Source organism: Saccopteryx bilineata, chromosome 6 (genome assembly GCF_036850765.1).
Source record: "Saccopteryx bilineata isolate mSacBil1 chromosome 6, mSacBil1_pri_phased_curated, whole genome shotgun sequence".
NCBI classification, from domain to species: Eukaryota; Metazoa; Chordata; class Mammalia; order Chiroptera; family Emballonuridae; genus Saccopteryx; species Saccopteryx bilineata.
The window spans coordinates 197875404-197893054 of NC_089495.1; the positions used below are offsets into that span (position 1 = coordinate 197875404).

A 17651-nucleotide genomic window follows, 5' to 3' on the forward strand; every position below is an offset into this window, starting at 1 on the left:
AAAATACAAATGCTATAAAAATTCCTGTATCTTGAAAGCCTTACTGCAAATGAGTATTATAGACGCCCAGCAGAGCCTGGGTCTCCCTTTTCCTGTCCCTGTCCCCATCGTCCTCGTCCTCGTCCTCGTCCTCGTCTTGTATGGAGAAGCTGCTTTTCCCCGGGTTCCACTCAGAACTTCAGTAGGCCACAGGGTTCAATATGGATTTGATTTGAAAACCCACCAGCATGCTATAAAACTCCTTGTTACAGTTATCAAACCTGTATGTTAACTCTCTGGGCGTTTAGGCTTATATTTGACTGCTATTGTGTCCCTGTTTGCAAAATGAAAATGACACTTCTGTGGATTATTTTCTCTGTTGTAAGGCATAAGTGCTTCTTATGGTTATTTTGACGTTTTCTTCTTTTTTCAAGAGCAAAAGCCAAATTTAAACTCTTTTTCAGCCAACTTGAGCCTTTTCATCGAATTCCATGTCAGTCACAGCCATAACTTTCCTTGATCGTTCCTCACCCCATGTCTTACATAATAAATTGTCTGTGGTCTTGATCCTGGATTTAAAAAAAAAAGAAAAAGTTGAAAAGTCACATTTGTACATGAGGACCTCAGTGGCACGGGGGTGTCTCTTGCTGCCTAGATACTTTCTGAGTGAATCATCTGCCCACAGGAATCCAGTCTTACCTGGGCACAGCCTGCTAGGGACTTCACCTGGCTCTCAGCCCAGCGGAGCACCTGGTTGACACAGATGCCTTGGCAACGCTGCCGCCCTGAGCCCCATTCCAGATGCCCCGCCTTGGCTCACCCAGCAGGGACTCCCAGGCGCAGACAGGCTTCTGTGGGTTGGCACAGGACACAGGGATGCCTGGGTAGCTCAAGTTCTTAAGGCTCGTTCAGCACTTTATAGTCCTTAGTTTTGGGAAGGAAGCGTCACTTCGCAGGCCTCAGGAAGGATGTGTCAGAAATTACCAACAAGGCTGGCAGACCAGTGCTGGCATCTTGGTGAGACGGAGAGCAAGAGACGACCCCCTGTGCCTTGCTGGGTCCCTACTAAGTGCCAGCACCTGGTGGGTGAGTAACCTGGAGAAGGGGTGGGATAGTGTTTCAGAAGGCCTGAGAGTCCTTACACCACTTCCATTTTTTTAAAGATTTTATATATCAATATTTATTGATTTTACTGGGGTAGGGGAGTGAGAAATATCAACCCATGGTTGCTTCACTTTGGTTGTTCATTGATTGCTTTACCATATGTGCCTTGATTGGGCAAGCAAGCCCAGGGTTTCAAACCAGTGACCTCAGCATTCCAGGTCGGCTCTTTACCCACAGCCCAGACCCTGCTACCATTTTTAAAGTAAGCATGTATTACAGGCTTTGTAGGTGTATTTAGTCAAGACTTGGAAAGCTCTCCTTCTGGGTAGAGGAATAATTAATGCAGAATAAGTAGAAAAGAGTATGTTTCATTCATGACCTCAAAGCCTTACCCCAGTAGATGCTTCCTTCTCGGACAGGGCAGAGGCGTACAGGTAGCTCAGGACATTGGGGCAGTGTTTCATTGTTTTGTGTGCATTTGCCATAAGCAGCCTCATTTGTCCTCACAGTAAGTATCTTGGTTGCTGGGCAGAGAAACGCTGGCATCCAGTCTGCATAATGAAAGCCAACAGAAGGCTGCAGAGCTATCTCATCAATCACCGAGAACAGCTGAGGCTAGACCCCTGCATCCTACCGGCCCGAGGTTGGAACACTTTAGCCTTTGTGATCGCAGTCTGGGACCCCTCAGACTCAGAAACCAGATCTGACCGGATTATACTCAGAAAAATTGGCGCTAGGGAGAAACAGAGCGGTCGGGTCACACCCTCTGGAAAACTTGATGCTTGATTCATTTTCACCAAATTTTGTAAAATGGTTTCTTTGCAAGAATGACTATTCATTTGTCTGGTCTGCCAATCACAGAAGGATCTCTTTCTAGGTCATCAGTGGAGGATTTCACCCAGCCCAGTGGCTAGACCTTGGCTGCTCAAGACCCAGTCTCTGAGGTACAGGAGCGTGAGGGCAGGTCCTCAGGACTTGCAGCTCGGGCTGCCAGGGGCCTCATCTTCCCAGCTCGGCCGAGTGCCCACGGGCAAGGAAGGAGAGGGGGAAGCTAGGCACTGGCTCCTACAAGGAGGTTGTTCCATCTTGGACGGGACCTGAGGGTGGTGGTGACTGGAGTGGGTGCCCTAGGGACGGTGGCTCGGCCCTAGAGGATGAAGGGAGGGACAGAATGGGGAGGGGCAGGGCGGTGGAAGCCAGGAGAAATGCGGCTTCCCTGCAGGAGGTGGGAGCCACATCCTGACCTTCCGCAAGCCTCAGTTTCCTCATCTGTAGAACAGGCCTCATTCTATCTTGAACCTTACAGGTTTGTTGTGGGGTTGAGTGAAATAGTCAATGTCAGGTGATTAATACTGTGCTTGGTGTACAGGCAGTCCCCAGGTTACGAATGAGGTAGGTTCTGCAGGTTTATTCTTAAGTTGTGTTTGTACGTAAATTGGAACAGGTACATTGACCTATTAAATGCAACTTAGATGTTTGTCTTAGCATAGTATTTATTTTTATCTTTCTGTGCATATAAATACTTGGAACATTTTCAAACCTACAGAACTTATCTTGTTCATTAAGAGGGACTGCCTGTATCTGACTTGTGTATCTTTGTTGCTTTTGATAAAGTTACAGAGGTGAGGATTATAAATCCCCCTGGAAAGATAAGATAATCAAATCAGTGTTCTAAGGATAAGGAAGATGTTGCTACCAGCCCCAAGTCAAGTACAGAGGGAGTCTGGGATTAGACTCACACACTGCAAGAAACCGGCTTTCTAGCCTGATTCTGCCCCCACAGCCCTGCACACTGGAGAGAAGGGCCCTTGCTACGTGAACCCAATGGCCTGAGTGAACTAAGGGATGAGACCACTGGGGGCCGTGGAGCAGAGGGGCCCCAGATCTGTGAAGCCTCCCTCAGTGTACGGTTGCCAGGTTGCCAGATTTGGGGGGGGGGGGTGACACCTAGTTAAATTTCAACTTCACATAAACTGTTCTTCTTGGTATAAATATAATTCATGCAATATGTGGTACATAATTTTACTCAAAAAATTATATCTGGAATTTAAACGTATGCGTTCATACATTTCTTCTGCTCACCTTACTCAGTGTAATACACGTTCACGAGGCACTTCCTCAGGTGGGCTTGTTCTAAGTGCTCTGTGGCCATGCTCTTCATCCCCACAATAACATGGCAAGGTTATCCCTATTTTACAGATGAGAACCGAGGCCTGAAGAGGCTAAATAACATTCTCAATCACCCAGCTGGTCAGTGGCGGAGCTGGGATTTGGGGGCCCAGAAAGACTGATTTTAGAGCCATCAGCTGATGAATGGAGGCTCAGGATGGGCCTCTAGTCTGAGGCCTGGGGCGAGCTAGCCCTCTAAGGTGCAGCTTCGTAGACAGGCAGTCGTGGGATGCTGTGCAAGCTGTAGTTAGCAAGGGTCCCAGGGAAGAAGATTTTCTTTCTCTCCCTGCTGTGCGAGCCTAGGGGCATTCTCGGTGTCTGGACTCCCCGGCCCAGGTCTAAGGGGCTGTGGAAGGAGCAGCAGCCAGTCTCAGAAGGTGGAGAAAGGGTTTAGGGGTTGGGGTAACTGCCTAGCTAGAAGGGCCCGAGGGCGGGGGGAGGGGAAGGGCCCTCTGGGACTGAAAAGAGGCAAACTGTGATGCTGTGACACGGGCCCTCTGGCCGTCTCTGAAGACCAGAGCCTGGTTTTTCCACCAGGAGGTTTGAGTCTTGACTCAGAATCGCAGCTGGGAGAACTTCAGGCCAGGGCCAGCCTTTTAGTGTGAAAACCGCTCACCTCTCGCCCTAGAGTGTTCATGTGTCGTCCGCCTCCTGTACCGGGTGCTCCAGGAGCCGCCCAGAAGGAGGCCGCCCCAGCCCCCAGCCGGGACCTTCCTGCACCCAGCCTGGCTCAGCCCCAGCACGGGCTTCAGGGGCCCTCTCTGCGGCTCGCTGTGCCCGACCTTGACAGGCAGGACGTGTTCTCCTGACAAGGACAGGCTCAGGTAGGGGGTCACCTGCCTTCAGTGGCATGGTTAGCCAATAGAACAAAAAAAACTTAGAGATAGGTTCGATCCCACAAGCTCAGGCCCAGCACTCTCTTCCAGAGCGGCGTGGGCAAACCACCGCCTGTCACCAGTCTGTGAGGCCTGCAAGCGAAGAGTGGACTCACATTTTTAAATGACGGGAAAATCAAAATATATACTATTTCATGACACATGAATATCATGCCTCCCAAAGGCACTGAGCCCTTGCACACTGCCTGGGGACTCTTAGTATCTCCTGCTGTGAGCCAAGCTAGACTGTGCTGACGAGACAGACACTGCCCTGCTGTTGGGGACCTCAGAGTCTGGTTGGGGGACAGGAGCAACCCAAGGACCACAAAATCTGCTAGATGTTGCCCTCTCCTGACTCAACACCAGACATTGAATAGGTTGCTGCTTTGCATTCAGCCCTCCTGCAGCCGGTGTGGGTTACAGGGAGCGAGAGCAGCTATGGCGGAGCTGATGTCAGCCTGCGCAGTTATGGTGACGGCTAAGGAGTGGAGACAGGCAGGCGGAATTGCCACCATTCAAGGAAGATGGGTGATTCAGCAAAGTTCAGCCCAGTAAATACGACATCAACCTAGTGGATGTAATTATAGGAATGATTTTTAGAGGATTATGCCGAGGATTTACCTCCATCCCTTTTTTGCAATGACTGCTGGGTGAAGCGAGAAGTTCTAGGCGTTGTTTATGGTGATAGGCAAAGTAGAAAGCTGTGGGATTTTGTCCCTGCCTGAATGGCTGTACCCAAAGGGAACTAAGAAACAGGTTTGTGCTCAGATGGGCACACCTGAGTGGCTCATGGGCCCTTTTGTCAAAATATAGCAGCGTTTGTAAGCTCCCACTCCTGCCAGGAGAGGCAAGTGACATACATGAGTGACACAGGCCAGATTTCAAGCATCGGGAAGTGGTGCGGATTATGGAAACAGGAAGCCTCTTGCCCTAACAGCAACATCTGCTACCAGCTACAGCCAACTGATGGCCACACAGGAATGTGAGCCCTGTATTGCCTAACACCCTGATTTATTTTTTCCCCAAAAGATGGAAGTTCATAAAATTATATGAAATCCCCTGATCTTTATATGCAATAAATTAAAATTTTCAAAAAATCCTCTGAGCAGACAAATACCTGTCTGCAGGTTGGATCTGGTGCGCAGAACACTCTTTTGCTACCTGAGTAATTGGGGAGCCGCGGGCTGTGGCAGTAATTGGAGAGCTGCTACAGCCAGCAGGTGACGTGAGGAATGCAGAATCAGGTTGCAAAAGGGAGATGACCGTCCTGTCCCCCCACTGGGATGCTCAGCTGGCTCTCAGAGGCAGAAGGCCAGGGAAGGCTCAGCAGTTCAGATCCGTGCTGTGCTGGCCAGTGGCAGCCCCCAGAGGGCCAAGGAGCTTCCCCCCCCAGAGGGCCGAGCTCCCCCCCCCCAGGAGAGGGGTGCTATGCTGGCCAGTGGCAGCCCCCAGAGGGCCGAGCCCCCCCCCAGGAGAGGGGTGCTATGCTGGCCAGTGGCAGCCCCCAGAGGGCCGAGCTCCCCCCCCAGGAGAGGGGTGCTGTGCTGGCCAGTGGCAGCCCCCAGAGGGCCGAGCTCCCCCCCCAGGAGAGGGGTGCTGTGCTGGCCAGTGGCAGCCCCCAGAGGGCCGAGCTCCACCCCCAGGAGAGGGGTGCTGTGCTGGCCAGTGGCAGCCCCCAGAGGGCCGAGCTCCCCCCCCAGGAGAGGGGTGCTGTGCTGGCCAGTGGCAGCCCCCAGAGGGCCGAGCTCCCCCCCCAGGAGAGGGGTGCTGTGCTGGCCAGTGGCAGTCCCCAGAGGGCCGAGCTCCCCCCCCAGGAGAGGGGTGCTGTGCTGGCCAGTGGCAGCCCCCAGAGGGCCGAGCTCCCCCCCAGGAGAGGGGTGCTGTGCTGGCCAGTGGCAGCCCCCAGAGGGCCGAGCTCCCCCCCCAGGAGAGGGGTGCTGTGCTGGCCAGTGGCAGCCCCCAGAGGGCCGAGCTCCCCCCCCAGGAGAGGGGTGCTGTGCTGGCCAGTGGCAGCCCCCAGAGGGCCGAGCCCCCCCCCCCAGGAGAGGGGTGCTGTGCTGGCCAGTGGCAGCCCCCAGAGGGCTGAGGAGCTTCCCCCCCCCAGAGGGCCGAGGAGCTTCCCCCCCCAGAGGGCCGAGCTCCCCCCCAGGAGAGGGGTGCTATGCTGGCCAGTGGCAGCCCCCAGAGGGCCGAGCCCCCCCCCCAGAAGAGGGATGCTGTGCTGGCCAGTGGCAGCCCCAGAGGGCCGAGGAGCTTCCCCCCCCCCCAGAGGGCCAAGCTCCCCCACCCCCCCAGGAGAGGGGTGTCCAGAAACGAGCTGCAGTCCTTCATGGGGCGAAGTTGTTTCCTTGCCAATATCAGGTGGGAGGCGGGACTGGGGCAGCTTTTCTGCCCCTTTCATCTCATGGCAGACATAAACTAATGCCTAGAATTCTGCCGGACAACGGAAAAAGGTGGGTTTTTTGGCTGATCTTGTCAGATCGGGCAAATTTTGATGTATGCACACCAGACAGCTATTGTTTTGGCTGTTGTCTTTTTCTTTCTTTTTTTTTTTTTTTTTGACAAGTCTTAAGAGCAAAGAAGTCAGTGCCCCTGACTAAATAGCCAGGTATTGTGTGCTTTAAAAATTCTTGTGGTGCACCGGTTGGAAATCGCTGCCTTAGTCTAATCATCAGACCCCTCGACTCTGGTCCTTGCTGAGGGTGTGGGCCTGTTGTACCATCTGTAAGAAGGACGCTCGGGCCTTACCCTTCTCTGTCCCCTGAGAATCCTCAGGGTCTCCCAGAGAGTGAGTGGTCGCCCCTGTGGCCCCTCCGCCAGTGTGAGCTGGGGGGAGCAGGACGGGAGAGGGGTCCGGGCCGAGCAGGGCAGGCGTGGCAGTGGACTGCTGAGGTGTCCTGCTCACTCCTGGCTCGGACCAAGAGGAAGCCAGACTCCACGCCCACCCGCCCCCCTCCCACCCCCATCCCTACTCCAGCTCTGATCCAGGCTTTTCCATTCACAGTTCCCAAACTTTCCAGGGCAGCAAAGAGCCCGAGGGGCTGCCAAGGCCCGGTGGGGGCTGGGGGACGTGCAGGCCTGTCAGGTGGATTTTAGGGGCCCCAGCCCCTGGAACCCGTGTTTGGAAGACCTTCCTGCTCTCACCCCGGTTTTTCACCGAATTCCCCCATCAGGAAGCAGAATGTAGGTAGATAATCCTAGTGTGGGTGTGCATCTGAGAGAGGGTTGGAACACAGTGGGCCGGGAATGTGGGTGCTCCTGCTGGCTAAGCTACAGCCACTTCCTCCTTCCTCTCCCCAGGTCAGTTAGAGGTCATAAGCATCCCGTTCAAGGGGTGTGGAGAGGCAACCCCTCCCCTGGACTGAGCGGGGGGGGGGGGGGGAGGGGAGATTTAGAGCCCCTCCAACAGTACTCATTATAACCCAGCACCCAAAACAGTCCCAGAGGGCAGGGGCCACGTTCCACGTTCAGACCCCGCCCAGCCACATAGCCTCTACAAGGAGCAGGAGTTCACAGTTTCAATGTCCATTCAGCGTGATACACAGCGGGTGGCACAGTGTGCAGGAACCCTGGCCTTGTGTTTCAGTTTTCAGCTGTTCCTTGTCCCTTCGGTTCCACTCTCCCTTCCACACCGTGCCTGTCATCCAGCTGTGCTCATTTCTCAGGGACAGTGAACATCGGGGGAAAAACAACAAGATTTTCTGCCTGGCTTTTGAGTTTCAGAAGTGCCTGGCCTGGACACACCGCCAGGTAAGAGCAAAGCTGTCCAGCAGCCTTCCTCCCCTGTCTAGGAAAGGGTTCCTGGAGGGAAGAGGAGAGAGGGTGTCAGTGGGGGCCAGGAGAAGCCAGCCACCTGAAACACATCCTGTCCCCCGGCACCCACCGGACCCACGCCTGCCCTCCTCACACGGCCGTGGCACCTCCTTCGGCAGCAACTCCCGGGTCCTGTGAACAGGCCAGTGCGAGTAGGTGCCACCATGCTTCAGTCGTCCCAGATCCTACCCCATTGGGCAGTCCTCCTTCCGACACCCGCGTACACCCGCAAGACCCCCGTGCTGTTAGGGGTGGACCCCCGCATATCAGTGGGGGGAGAGCAGTGTGGAAAGCTCTCACCCTTCTGCTTCAGGGGACCGAAGAAACCAGCCAGAGGGCCCTGCACCCCCAGTTTAGGTGGGTGCTGGACAAAGCCGCCCTGTGACGACAGCTCTGCTCAAACGCTGACTTTCTGTCTTGGCATCAGGGGCTCTGGCTCTGTGCAGGCCAGGAGTCTCCTGTGGGGCTGAGACTGGTCGCAGGTGGGCAGACCCAGGGCTACCCGCAGATGGGTCGCCAGGGCCAGGGGCAGCAGGGTGTCCGGGAGGGCTCAGCTTCCCAGCGTGGCCTGAAGCGCCTCTCTGGGCTTCACCTTCCTTGTGCTGAGTCCCTCCAGCTCGGCCACCCTGAGCAGAGACCCTGAGATGCTGAGTCCTCCTCATCAGGGGTGAAGGGTCCTCAGACAGAGCCCAGCCTCGGGCCACAGGGCCCTTTCCTTGTGGGGTTCTGCTGGCTGATGCCCCCATTTCATCATGAGGGCTTGGAGCGGGGGTCCTGAGCCCCCTCGACAGGGTCCCCACCTTCCTGTTAGGCTATTCCCCATGAGCCTTTTTGCAAAGAGTTTGGCTGGGGGCCAGGGAACTTTCGGAGTGTATGGGCCAAGCCAAGTCGTACAAACCTGTCTTCCTCCCAGAGCTGAAAGGGGCCAGGTTGTTCCCAGACAAACGCAGAGACGGGGGCGGGGGGGGGTCCCAGAAGGGACAACTTGAGGAGGCCTTGCACACTGCAGAGCAGCAGCCGGGGGTGGAGAGCGGAGGGGACCAGCGGGGAGGCAGGGCCCGAGGCAGCGGAGGTGGGGGCCTGGCACCCAGCGTCTTGTGTGGACACACGTGAAACATATACAGACACGTGGGAGTGAACATGTGTGGGTGTGTGCTGGTGTCCACAGAGATATGCACAGGTATGTGCATATACCTAGGAGTCACACATAGAGCTGCAGAGACGTACACACGTGTACACACCCAAAGATGTATACAATGGATGCAGACTGAAGCCTGGGAGGGAGAGAGGGAGAGACACACACACACACACACACACACACACCCTCTCTGGGAGGGAACCACTTCCTTCACAGGAACTTCTGGATCCAGGGCAACATGCAATCGAGACCTTGCGCTGGGAAAGAAAGCGCCTTTGTCTGCTGGGACCAGGGCTGCAGGAGCAGCTGCCGCCTCCTCCAGGATAGCGGCCAGGCCAGCTCCTCACCCAGGGGAGGAAGGTCAGACGAGGCCGGGGATGAGGGTGAGGGAGCTGGGGGCTCTGGCAGGCCTGCCACCAGCCCGGGCCACGGCCTCCCGACTGGCTGCACAGAGACCAGAAAGCCAGTTGTTCCTGGCCTGGCCACTCTGCCTCATGGGCCTGGTCTGGCCTTGTCCTCAGACTGACCCCCGGCCCTGATGCTACACTGACCCAGACTGGCCCCGGGCACCAGGCCTGGCTTGTGCCAGCAGCCTTGCTTTTTTTAGCAGAGTGAAAGAAGGTCAGGCCCTGGAATTAGAGAGATGTGAGACAGTCCTGGCTCTGCCACTCACCAGCCGGGTGAATCTGAGAGCAGACCTGACCCTTGTGAGCCTTAAATTCGGGCCCCTGTTAACAGAGCTCGAAGCCCAGAGGCCCCTCCTTACTGAGCCCGCAGTGCACAGTGGCCTGCTCTGGGCACACATCACCTCCTGCCGCCCTAGGAAGTAGGGTGGGGTTCAGGCCATCCGGGGCTCCGTCTCTAGAGCTCTCCTCCTCCCTTTGGCCCTTTCCCCCCTCCCTGTGGTCCTCGCCTTGACCCTCAGGGGCCTCTGAGCCTCCTCATCACGTTCTGGAGGCACCTGTCCCTCCTCCCCTAGCCTAGGCCCAGCCTGACCTCTGCTCCCTCAGAGCTGGGTCCTCACCAGGCCGAATCGCCAGTGAGAACAGCCCCGTTTTCTGACTTGAGTATTCAGCCCAGGGACTCCATCCCGAGGTGACTTCAGTGCCTTCTCTGGACCAGATCCTGGACATTCAGGGATGAACAAAGACAAAACCCCTGCCCCTGTGGAATCAGGTCCTGGTTGTGTAGTTAGGGGGCTCTTAAGCTTCACACGTTCCCCCCATCTGCTCCGAGAGCTCGAATCAGACTGCAGACACATCATATCCTCCTTTGTGTCACCACAAAACTTGGGAATGTTGCTTTATTTATTTATTTATTTATTTATTTTTTACAGAGATAGAGAGTCAGAGAGAGGGATAGATAGATAGGGACAGACAGGAACGGAGAGAGATGAGAAGCATCCGTCATCAGTTTTTCGTTGCGACACCTTAGTTGTTCATTGATTGCTTTCTCATATGTGCCTTGATTGTGGGTCTTCAGCAGACCAAGTAATCCCTTGCTTGAGCCAGCGACCTTGGGCTCAAGCTGGTGAGCTTTACTCAAACTAGATGAGTCCACGCTCAAGTTGGCGACCTCAGGGTCTCAAACCTGGGTCCTCTGCATCCCAGTCCAATGCTCTATCCACTGCGCCACCGCCTGGTCAGGCGGATGTTGCTCTCGTAGCTCTTTCTCCCCCCCAGACAGGGTGGGAATCTCAAGATCAGGGACATGCTGGCACAGAGTCCAGGATGAGGCCATGACTATCAGACTCAGCCTGAGTATCCGTAGTTCAAGTTCGTTCAGATTCCACTGCCCATCAGTGTGTTCCTTTCTTTTGCTCTTACTGGAACTTGGCACCTCAGTTCTAATGTACTTCTCATAATTATGCAGTAGTCAGGAAACCTATGTCCAACAGTTTACGACTTTAGAAAGTAACTTGATTAACCCTGAAACTCAACCAGCCAAGCATAGGGGGCGGGGGCTGTCATTTCAAGTGCCCTGCGCTGTCCCCCCACGGTACAAGTAATTTGTTCATGCAGAATTGGTTGAACCCCTGTTCCATGCAAGACCTGGTGTGGGGGAGGGGACCCACAGAGACCCCTGTCTAGAGACGCCCCTACCTAGCAGGGGGACCAGGCAAGTAGCAAAGTGCAATTAGGTGATAGAATGATGGGCAGGTGCTGCTGGAGCCCAAGGGGATTTTAACCAGTGGTCCGGGCGGATCAAAGATGGTTTTGCAGAACAGGGGACATTTGAACTGACCCTTCAAGGAGCAGTTGGATCCTTTTCTGGGAACGAGGAGAGAGAGTGAGCCAGGCAGCGAGACCAGCATTTGCAAAAGTCGCGGAAATGGTAAGTGCCGGAGGTGTGTGTGAAGGAATGGGAAAGTGTTAGATGTGCCCGGTGGGGCGTGTGTCAGGCCGGGCTGGGAAAGCTGGCACCAGATAGGATTGTGGATGCCAGGGAGACTGGGGAACCCCTGCCACATGGAGGGCGCCCAGCCCTGGCCCTGGAGCTGCCCCGCTGAGCTCGGTTCCCATTCTGAATTCCCTGGACAGCCTCACCCTCCAACCTCAACCTGCACTAGGAAACTCGGGGCTTACTGTGCTCCAAGTCCCTTCTATTCTTGGCTTAGGAAAATATTAGGGGCAGGAATTTTTGTAAAAAGCTCTTTCTATATTGATGCCCTGGCAGAATAGCTCAGTTGATTGGAGCATCGCCCTGAAGTGCAGAGGTTGCCAGTTCGATCCCCGGTCAGGGCACACACAGGAGCAGATTGATGCTCGCTCCCTTCCTCTCTCACTAAAAAAAAAAAAATTTTAAGCTCTTTATATATTGAAATGTTTGATTGTTTGTTACCTAGGTGTCTTAGCTGTCTTTTTTTTTTTTTTTCCAGTTTGACCCTTATTTGATTTTGCTTTGATAGAGAAGGGGAGCCTTATGTAGTCTTGTTTTCAAATCCATCAATCTGTTTGTTCATTTGAGGTTTTCCTAGAAAATTGTTGCCTATCCTAAAGTTGTGTACATTTCAGGATTCTCTCATGGTTTTTCCTTCTAACAATGAAATCTTCAGACCACCTGAGGTGGTTTTGGTGTAAGGTAGAAATCTAACTTTTTATTTTTTTCCAAATTATTAGCCAGTTATACAGTCCCATTTGCTAGCAGTCTTATCATTTCTGCATTGGTTTGCTTACATTGTTCAAAATTCATTCCTCCTCGTTTTGATTTTTAAAGTCATACTTGGAATCAGAGAGACAGGATAAGAAGTGGTCCAAACGTCGTGGAAATATCTCGGTGAAGAACCTCCGCTGAGCCCACCTCCCCAAGGTAATAATCGCCAACAGCGTGTTCTATGTCCTTTTATTAGTAGTGTTATAACATCAGTCGGTTTCTCTTGAATACATAAATGTACAAAGGAGCAAACCCAAAAGGGATCAAAATCTCCAGGTAGCATATTGACATAATAATAGGTTGACATTAAAAAAAAAGAGAAAGAAATACATATACGAGGTTGGAAAAGTCAGACACTCTGAAAGAAGCAAACAGAAATAAGTCCTCCCTCTCCTCTCCCACACAGACCCTAGCCCCCAAAGTAACCAGCTAACATTTTTGCTTTAGTTTGAAATGAACTTCTTTGCCACATTCCATATTCTCACCTGTAGATGGGTCTATTTCTGGGCGTTCAGTTTCATATGCCTTTTATTTCTCTGCTATTCTAGTGCTCATGCCATACTGTTTAAACTATAGGAGTTTTAGCCTTTTTTTTTTTTTTTTTTTTTTTACAGGGACAGAGAGAGAGTCAGAGGGAGGGATAGATAGGGACAGACAGACAGGAACGGAGAGAGATGAGAAGCATCAATCATCAGTTTTTGTTGCGACTCCTTAGTTGTTCATTGATTGCTTTCTCATATGTGCGGGCCTTCAGCAGACCAAGTAACCCCTTGCTCGAGCCAGCAACCTTGGGTCCAAGCTGATGAGCTTTGCTCAAGCCAGATGAGCCCGCGCTCAAGTTGGCGACCTCAGGGTCTTGAACCTGGGTCTTTCCGCATCCCAGTCCAACGCTCTATCCACTGCGCCACTGCCTGGTCAGGCTAGCCTATGTTTTAACAGCTAGGAGGGTCAATCTTCCCTTATTCTTCTTCATTTACAGAGATATCATGACTGGCTTAGTCCCTTTGGGTTGCTATAACAAAATACCATAGACTGGGTGACTTAAGCAACAGAAATTCATTTCTCCCGCATCTGGAGGCTGGAAGCCTGAGATCAGGGCGGTAGCATGGTCGGGCTCGGATGAGAGCTCTCTTCCAAGTGACAGATTGCTGACTTCTCCCTGTGTCCTCACGTGACAGCAAAAAGGTGAGAGTTCTCTGGGGTCTCTGCCCTGAGGGCACTGATCCCATTCGTGAGGACTCTGCCCTCTGTTCTGGTCACCCCCTCCCCAAAGTCCCCGCCTTCCTAATACCATCACATTGGGGGTTAGAATGTCAACAAAGGAATTGGGGGGAGGGAACATTTAGTCCCTGTAATGACTATTCTACACTTAGTATTTTTCCTGTCCCCATTTGATTGGGAGCTTGTTGGAATTGCATTGTTTCTATGCATTGAATTGGGGGTGCCATCTTCCTTACTATAGTGAGTGTTTCGGTGGTGGGTAAGGGCATGTCTGTCTCCCACGATTGCATTTAGTCTCTGTGATCTTTCTCATTCAAAACCCTGAACATCCTCTTTAGGGCACCGTCACCTCACACCGCCAGGTGTTACAGCCACAGCCAGCTGACAGGGAGGTGATCAGCAGACTTGGTCACAGACCTCCCGCACCTGAGGGCCAGCAGGTGTGAGAGGGAGTGGACGTGCTCAGCCAGGCTGCAGAGCGGGACTCCCACCCGCTGGGGGCCACCCAGGGGCTGCCTTTGGCTTGGCAAAGGGAAGAGCGTTCTACCTGTTGGAGCGGTGGTGCCGCGGAACACGTGCTGGCGGCGGGGGCCGGGGGCCGGGGCTCTGCGGAGTGTTCCCCCATTGACGCCTTTCCAGCGTTCCAAAGAAAATGTCCCCTGTGCTGCCCAGGGACCCCCCAGTTTGGTGGGGGCAGTACGGGTCTGATGGGTTACAAGGGCCCAGTCCTTCACCGACCGAGGGGAAAGGCCCAGGCTTCCCAACACCTCCCCGTACCCCTCAGCTCACTTCCCCCTCTGCAGTGACCCATGCAGGTAGAATGGTGTTAATCCACTTTACCTCCAAGGATGGTGAGGCGCCGAGTCCGAGAGGCCTAACCGGGGTCACCCGGCAGCACTGGTGCAGCCCTGATTCCCAAGCACACACACCCCCAGGCCGTCTCCCTGTGCTGTCCCCAGGGAGCCCCTGCTCAGAGTCACGACTGACTGACAGGGGCCTGGGACGCCCTCCTCACTCCCGCCCGTCAGAGGACAGCTGCTGGGCAGGTGAGTGGCCCAGTGGGCTGCAGGCAGGCACCAGCAGCTCCTCTCCCATCCCGGGTTCTGCACGTACGTCTGCTCTCTCCCCTAGGCAGCTCTTGGCTTGGCTTGCGGTGTCCCCAGGGGGCCAGTGGGCTTCTTGATTCCAGGCTGCACATCTGGAAGTGGACGCTATTAAAACAAACCCCATTATATAACAAACAGACATCTGGAACCCGTTAGCGCTGAGTTTTTAGAAAAAGAAGTTGTTTTGGATGTGCTCTCTCCTAAAAATATGGCCAGGCGCCCTCACCCAGGCTGTCCGGAACCCAGAGACGAGGCAGGCTCTCCTGGGCATTGCTCAAGGTGTCTCAGGCTAGGCCAGGGGTGAGCCCGGGCAGAGGTGGAGGCGGACTCCCCCCGCCCAGCAGGCTACTTCACCGTCTCCTGAGGATTACGTCCTTGGAAGGGCCTTTCCAGTGTCATTACATCCAGCACTAGTGTGCCTACTGTGCGCTGCCCACTCCGTATCATCCATGTGCCCACCCCATTACCCCACTGAGCCTAAATGGAATCACCATGGCTTAAGGAAACAGACCATGGACTTCCCTGGATCCTACACGCAATGCTTAAACAGCTTGCACCCTGGCTTCCTCTGACACTCGGACAGAGCCTGCACACCAGAACTGGTCCCTGGAGCTCCCTGAATTGCCTTCCTACCCTTCCCTTCCTCCCGGGACACCAGCGTCCTGGGGGTAAGCACGGGGGACAGGGGGGACGGGACAGGGACGGGGACGGGACACACGCTGGCCCACAAAGGACTTGGCACGAGTTGTGGTCATTCCCTCCATGAGTGGAGCTTGATCTAGCAATGAAGAGGCTTTATGAGAAATGTCTGGCTAACACTTTTAAGTGGAAATTTAATTTTTTTTTTAATCTTTTACCCCTAACATTTTATGACAATGTGCAAACATATAAAAAGTTGAGAGCATCGTACAGTGAACACCCACATAAACCCCGGGTTCTGCACTTGTTAACAGGCTGCAGCATCTAGCCATCTGGTCACCCATCAGTCAATTCCAAAGCAACTTGCAGACACCACTTCTCTGGAGAGTTCAGTGTTTGTTCCTGGTTTTCTTGGGAGTGAAATTGATATCCAGTGAAATGCACAAGTCTTAAGTGTACTATTCCAGTGTGACAAACCCAGGTAACCTGTGTAACCCCAATGCCTATCATCGTATACAATTTGCCATCAACCCCAGAAAGTTCCCCATGGTCCGCCCCAGTCCATCTCTGCCCCCCACTCCTCCCCGAGGCAACCACTCACTATTCCAATTGCACCACAGACTAGGTGTTATGGGCTGAATTGTTTTCTCCACAAATTCCCATGCTGAAGTCCTAACCGCAAGAACCTTAGAATGTGACTCTGTTGGAAGACAGGACCTGTAAAGAAGTCACTAAGGTAAAATGAGGGCATATGTGTGGGCCCTAATCTAGTATAGTTGGTGTCCTTACAGAGACCGATTAGGACCCACACAGGACACACACACGTGGCCACACGGAGGAAAGACCACGTGAAGACACAGGGAGAAGATACCCACCTACAAGCCAAGGAGAGAGCCCTCAGGAGAAACCAACCTTGCCCATACCTTGATCTCAAACTTCTGGTCTCCAGAACTGTGAGGAAATTAATTTCTGTTGGTTAAGCACCCCCGTCTGTGGCAGTCAGTGCTAGCAAACTATACACTAGGTTTTCCTCTTCTAAGACTCGAGATACAAACCCGTACGCTGTCTGTCCTTTCGTGTCCGGTGTACTTTACCCAGCACAAGGCTTCTGGGATTCATTTATGTGGCTACCCAAATCAGTACTGTGCCCCTTTTCATCACTGAGTACTATTTCATGATATAAATATTCCATTGTCTGTTTAGCCAGGGCAATTTATATTTTAATGACAGAGGAATTGTTTCATAATCGCTCACTCTAATGTCTGTCCTTTATGTCATCCCAGCAACAGAGAAAATGTTTGTTCACCAGCCAGCGCTACTCAGCAGAGAGCTTCAGAACCCCACACAAATGTCTAACCATCCAGAAATGTATGTAAAACACATTATGCCTCCTGCAATGAAAAGTCCTTAGAGATGAGATGAAAGCAGCACAGCTTTATCTCGGCTAACGCAGATGACGCCATGATGTCACCGGGGCCCCAGCTCTTCATCTGTTTGCTTACAAATGACGGTGATGACACTGGCTTTGGGGTCTGGGACTCTGGGTTTGAGGCTGACTTGCTGTGTGACCATTAACCTTTCTGAGCCTCATTTTCCTCACCTGAGAAATGAGGCAGTCGTCCCTTTCCTAAGGGTCACTTGAAGACTGAGTTGAACTGAGGAGTTCAGGGTGTTTCCCATGGCTGGAAAGAATTAAGGACTCCCATGTTCCCTCTGGTTATGTGTCCTCCATGGCAGCCATCAGAGTCAGAACCCTGAGGTCCCTCACAATAGGGCAGCAAACAACAGTTTCTGCACCACAAACAGCAGAAAGTGAGCTTTCTGCATGGCTGTCTCTAATAGCTAAGGCAAAGGAGCAGGGTGATGAAGACCAGGTCAAGTCAGCAAGCTACCAAGACCAATCGTGCAGAAGTGGTGCTCTCAGAGTTCCAGAAAACATGATGCTCTGAATTGTCACATCAGAAGTTGCATGTGTTTGACCATTTCTGTTTATTCTTTCATTCCATCTGAATGGGGCACTTCAAAAATGGGTTTCACTTTTTCAGGATTGTTCCTACCAAAGTGTCAATTTGAATTGGACAACCTAAGAACTGATCCTGTAGAACAGTTATTTATTTAGTACTTTTCTCCTGCAGAAGAAATGCCTAATCAGAATTGCCATCATTTATTTTATTTCAGATGTGGTGTGGTTTTTTTTTTTTTTTGGAAAGAAATATATTTCATCTTTGAAGTACTGAGGAATTGTTTTTTGGCATAATTTGTCTGCTCTGTCCCAAGTGGCTTTGCAATGTTCATAATTTCTCTCAGATGACGCTCCTTGTTGGCTTTTAAAGACAAAGAAAATGTCTATAGTTCCACTTTGAAGCTCTTTAGAAAAAAAAGTTCCCATGACACCATGTGGTAAAGAAATTTAAAACAAGATTAATTCAAATTTGGAAATGGGGCTATCAAGCG

The 17651-nt window shown here is 52.7% G+C and overlaps 1 long non-coding RNA gene across 1 annotated transcript; it reads left to right on the forward strand.

The window, feature by feature from the left end:
* The first annotated feature begins 853 nt into the window (after positions 1-853).
* LOC136308885 (uncharacterized) lies at positions 854-17271 on the forward strand. Its single transcript, XR_010726187.1, has 5 exons — positions 854-1065; positions 1961-2027; positions 7793-7877; positions 12295-12387; positions 16481-17271. It is a non-coding gene; the product is annotated as an uncharacterized lncRNA (long non-coding RNA).
* The last annotated feature ends 380 nt before the right edge of the window (positions 17272-17651 follow it).